This window comes from Dreissena polymorpha, chromosome 1 (assembly GCF_020536995.1).
Source record: "Dreissena polymorpha isolate Duluth1 chromosome 1, UMN_Dpol_1.0, whole genome shotgun sequence".
Taxonomy (NCBI): Eukaryota; Metazoa; Mollusca; class Bivalvia; order Myida; family Dreissenidae; genus Dreissena; species Dreissena polymorpha.
The window spans coordinates 38,368,289-38,373,916 of NC_068355.1; the positions used below are offsets into that span (position 1 = coordinate 38,368,289).

At 36.3% G+C, this 5,628-nt stretch overlaps 1 long non-coding RNA gene across 1 annotated transcript; it reads right to left on the reverse strand.

Moving 5' to 3' along the window:
* Positions 1-582: 582 nt before the first annotated feature.
* LOC127865066 (uncharacterized) lies at positions 583-5,310 on the reverse strand. Its single transcript, XR_008042469.1, has 4 exons — positions 5,210-5,310; positions 4,828-4,867; positions 1,721-4,372; positions 583-996 (listed from the first exon to the last, which is right to left on the reverse strand). It is a non-coding gene; the product is annotated as an uncharacterized LOC127865066 (long non-coding RNA).
* Positions 5,311-5,628: the final 318 nt, after the last annotated feature.

The window sequence follows — 5,628 nt, forward strand, 5'->3', positions numbered from 1 at the left end:
GCCCCACCCCAATCCTCATAACTTTTGACCCAGGGGTCAGATCAAAATTCCAAATAGTGTAGGGTCGCACATATGCTCATAGCTACCATGAGTGTAAGTTTCAAGGTTCTAGTGCTTATAGTTTAGGAGGAACGGACGGACCGACGGACGGACTGGCGAATTGACGGACGGATTGACGGACGGACGGACTAACAGACGGACAGACAGACAGACGGCGCGGATAACCACAATATCCCCACGTTTTTAAAAATGCGTGTGGATAAAAAATTATCATCTACTGAAGTGTTAGTATGCATATTTAGATAACAAAAGCAGAATATAGGCATATTCAGATACCACAAGCTGAATAACCATGTATTAAAATATCCTGGGTGAATTGATTAAGAATACATATGCACAGTTTTGTTCATACAATCTAAAAATGCAAACACGCTTAATGATAATTTGACTTACAGATAAAATATGTTGGAAACTTTTGTTAATTTATGCATATTATTTTAAATTGGTAAAGTATTTCTTTAATGGTTTGTTTTTTTTGGTTTGTTCTTCCACATGAAACAGGTTTGAATCCAAATGAAGGCAAATTGTTCTTATGTTTTATTTATTTTGTCGCAATTTTTAGACTTAAAAAATATAGTATATTTGTAACAATCTTTGAACAAGGGGCTTTCAATGTCTTAAAATTATAAAAATATGCATTTTTGTTGTTCACTTCTTAGACAACAACCAACCATTTTGTCTTATGAAGAGCCTGTGCTGTAGTAAAGTATGGTTGCTATGAAACCAGTATTCGACTGTGCTCCCAAGCCCTGCATTCAGTCCAGTATGGTATCTTGCCCAGTTGTCATGCCAATTCAACCTGCAATGCAATCAGGTGAGAGGACTTGAACCCTCGCCGCCCAGAGAATTAGACCTTGCCCTTCACAGGGTGCGAGAAGGGGCCCCAGCCCTTACGCAAAGGCCTTTCTGATGCGTGCCTTTACTAGGAAACGGCCGCTGAAAGAGTATGGGAATGATGTTACTACGTCAGCCAAGATTTACACAAACAAGAACCACCCCAGGTTTAGACACTTGTCCAGGAAACAAGTGTGTGTGCAAGATAAGTTATATATATAATATTTACAAAAAAAGAAAAACGAATCGCATGCTAAACCAAAAAACAAACAACATTTTGATTTTGTAAGGTAGCTGCATTTTGTTTTTAATGTAGATAATTTACTTTTTATTGCATGTAAGTTGTGATGTTGACTTTTAACTGCACTTTCTCATTTGTGTTTATCGTGTGGGAACAACTTCTGAGTACTTAATCGCATTATTGTTAATTGGTATTTTCAAACTTGTTTTTTTTCTACAATTATTTGGTGCCTTTTTCATGATTTAAAATGTTATGAAAGGATAAAATAATTTAAAGTTTTACCAAAAACTAAACAACATAAAATTAAGAAGGTTTGTTTTTAAAGTACATTATGTGTGTATTGAATGGCTCTTTAAGCTTTGTGACATTTATTTTGTGTGTGTATTTACTTTAAAATCTGTATAAACAAATATCTTATGAAAAAGAAAAGCAGCAGCAATGCAATAGCTTTACGCTATGTTGATATAATTAAAGAACGTGACTTCAATGAGGGCCAAAATTTTTGGTTTATTTTGACAATGTGGCTTTACAGTTTCAGTTTGACAGTACATATTAAAGCATGTAAACTACTTCGTTTTTGTTTACCTGTGCTGAGTAATTTCCAGCCAGGCCATCCAGTAAATCCTCTTAAGCATTAGAAGGACGCTAGCTCCAGTAGCAGTGAGCACTAAATCTGCTCGAGGGTACCAACTCATTGGACAAGTGTAAGAGGGGGATGCCAGCAAGCTTCACCAAATAATAAACCAAGTTTACATATTACTATTTCATATTGCAGAATGTTAATTGTAAAAATATTACAACCGGGTCAGCAAGCTCAGTTTATAGAGATCTAGACAACATATACAAGGATCGCTGGCCATATTTACAGCCCCACAAAATAACGAGTGTGTTGGTGGTTATCATTTATAGATTTATTTTCTCTTCACGGTTTAAGTGTGTGTGTGTGTGTGTGGGGGGGGGGGGGGCAGTTACTGGTAACTGCAACAAGAATGTGTTCTTAGTTCTGGTTATTCAGCATAACCAGGATACTCAATTTTAACAAAAGTTTAACAATACTGGAAAAGTTATTGTATAAGATCGATGTGCACATAGTCTGTCACTGTAAAAAGTATTGATTATCGCCAATAAAACATTTCAAAATGGAGTGGATAATACAGAACTTGTGTCAAGATTCCATATGTTCAATTCATATACCTACGCCATTCAAAGGCCTATACAAATTTGCAAATTGAACGTATTGAAAAAGTATGTTCCCACTGTCCCCCTGATCAACGGTCAATGCCCAGTAGGTCACAACGTGCATGTTTCGGATGCAACACACCGTCGCATTTATGGGGAAATTGTCATAAAAACGTTAACAATACGTCTGCACCCAACGATCAACGCATTTGTGTGCGTCCCTTCTCGCGACCTGTTCGTGATAATAGAGCAAATAATAACTTCCTTTCCCCAAATCCACGATAATTGCCCCTAGTCCCTGATATTTCACTTCGTTCAAACCCTTGCCAATCCAAATCGGAAAACTGATTGTAGCTACTAATGATTTGATTTTTTGGTCGAGTGCAGTTGACAATCAAGTTTAGTCTAATTTCATTTGTTCAATTTATTGTGTGTGATATTGAGTCTGAGTGTATTATTGGCAAAGTTTTTCTCCACGAACATGTCGATAGTATCAGCTATCGACGGCAATGTCTAACTGTTGGGATGAAAACCATTCCTTTGTGGATAAGTGGTACTGTGTTACTAATGTGTAGAGTTGAGGAGCATAATACCACCAAAATCCCGGCGCATTCTCATGATTGGGTTCCGATCAGCATTCCTTTCTCAGAACATTTGGAACCAACAGACTTTATTGAGCCTTTATTCGAGTTAATAGAAAACATGGAATTTACATCGTTGGTTGTATCGTTGATGTTTCAAAAGCAGATACTCTAGTTAGTGTTGCCAATCTTGGCTCAGAATCGGTAGCGTTATATGCAAAAACAACATTGGGTACATGAGAGTCATATTAAGAATGAAATGATGGCCCACGTATAGCACGAGTTACAGCGGAAGAGCTCTGTCAGTCTCTTCCAAAACATTTGAACGTACTTTTTAAACGTCACGATGTGCATCTAAACGAGTCTAAATAGGCATATTTCTTCTTTGTAAATATAAACTTGTTTTCTCCTCTTCTTCTTACGACAATGGTCGCACTAATTTAGTGCAGCATACAATACCGGAAATGCAGCTCCCATCAGACAACCACCTCGTCGCTTACAAATTAGTAAAAATTCCATTGACAAGAAGGATATATCTAAAATATAAGACAGAGGTATAATTTGGCCATCTAACGGTGCGTGGGCACACCGCGGTGTTGTATTGATTATAGGCGACTCAATGATGTAACAGTTAAAGACGCATACCCCGTCCCAAGAATGGATATATAACAGCATTGACACACTAAGCGGTGCTTAATCATTTTCGTCCATTGATCTTAACATCGGCTACTGGTTGAAAGACTGCATGTGCAACGCTCATGGGATTGTACCAGTTCTCTGGCATGTGTTTTTGTATCGATAATGCTCTTTCTACATTTGAGAGGCTGATGGAGAATGTACACGGAGGTCTGCAATGGGAAATATGTCTCTTGTACATGGATAATATTAGTTATCCATGCTCCGTAATTTCCGATGATGAACTGCCTGCACCTGTTCCAGCATCCCCGCTTCAAACTCACACACCTCTTCTCTTCAAGATACTCAAACTTGATACCAAACTTCGCTATACCTTCACCTCTTCAAGATGATCTCCTCACACTTACCCTTCAACCCAACACTCTTTAAGATCTTCCACCAGCGACACCAAACTTCGATTCAACTCCACTAGCCCAGGATGATGTATACACATTTGCCATTCCCACTCCATCTGAAAACATGTACAAACCTACTACGTCTGCAAAACTTCTCATAATCAAAGCTAGATCCCTTCTTATTCATGGTAACATGCCTCTATTTCCTGCTGACAAACGTGACTTGGCAACTATTGAAGAAGAGTCTGTAGTTCTTTTTCCAATTCTTTTTTGGCTCACAAGAACTGGAAGCTCACCCCAGACCAGCGTCTTCTAGCTGTTGAATTTACCAGTGGAACGGACCAGTCCCCTTTTAGTAATGAGGGTGATCTTCTCAATGCCTTAACTTTTCTCTCCGAGAATTAATCGGCGCTCCTTGATCAATTCAGCCACATCCGTGTTAGAATCTAAATGTAATATTAAAGTAAAAATTGTCAAAATGGAATGTTTTTGTATTTAATTTAAGTAATTACATGAAGTTAATATGTAAACCGTATTTAAATGTTTGTATAATAATTTAGTGTGTACGCATCAACAAGATTATACTTGCTTTGACGGACATTTATTCATTTTAAAATTAAAAAGATAGACATTTGTGTCAATTTCCATACAATGTAATGTTGTGAACATTTTTCATGAAAAATGGACATTTTATTAACAGTGAAAATTTACTGTAAAAATATTCACACTATAAAGTTGCTTAAGATTGTATTATGTGGACTTTGTATTTAATATTTTAAACATAAACTTTTTATGTGTAATATTGAATTGTGTCACATGGACATCAACATGCACTATTAACAGTGTTTCAACGACAGTTTTGTTAAATGGACATTAAAGTCTTTAAAAGTGATATCCTTACCTGAAAACTGTGAACGAACAGCCTCATCTTGAAATCTGAACTGAAGTATACATGAAACTAATGTTATTATAATAAATGACATTTTTGACTATGGAATGTTTATTTTGTGATGTATTTTCTGATTGTTGTTATTGTAGGAGAAGTTCATCTTTTAAAGGTAGGGGAAATGTATGGTCCTGGAGTATTAATTAACTTGTTTATTATTTGTAATTTAATAATGTAAACAAACTGTAATTGTTTTAAGTAGAATTTAAGTATATCAAACCATTATGGTTGAAGTGTTTAGTGTTATATTAGTGTTTTAATGTTATATAAATTGATAGTGTCATTTGAAAATGTTTTATCTAACGATGATGAACAGAACTTGAATTCCAAAACTCACTGTCAATGCCCGAACTTCAACGAAGCTAGTCAAAGCGTCATCTTGAAATAATTATTTTGTTATATTAATTTCTAAGTGATTTAACATTTTATTTTTTTATAATAATACGACTTCAATTTACTTTAATATAGTTTTTCATTGTCGTTAAATGTTCATATTTGTTGTTATTTGTGCGAAATTCGCCATTCCTAAAAATTATTTTTCAGCTTTTGCAATATTTGTATATGTATATATATATTATATTGGAGGATTTGCAGGTGACCTCGTTCCGCACATTGTAGCTTTTGCCGGTGGTATCGCTGAACTTTTCGGCCTCCATCATGTACGGACAGATTGCGCACCTCTGCGCTCCACAATGTCAGAGGTGCGCAATCTGTCCGTACATGATGGAGGCCGAAAAGTTCAGCGATACCACCGGC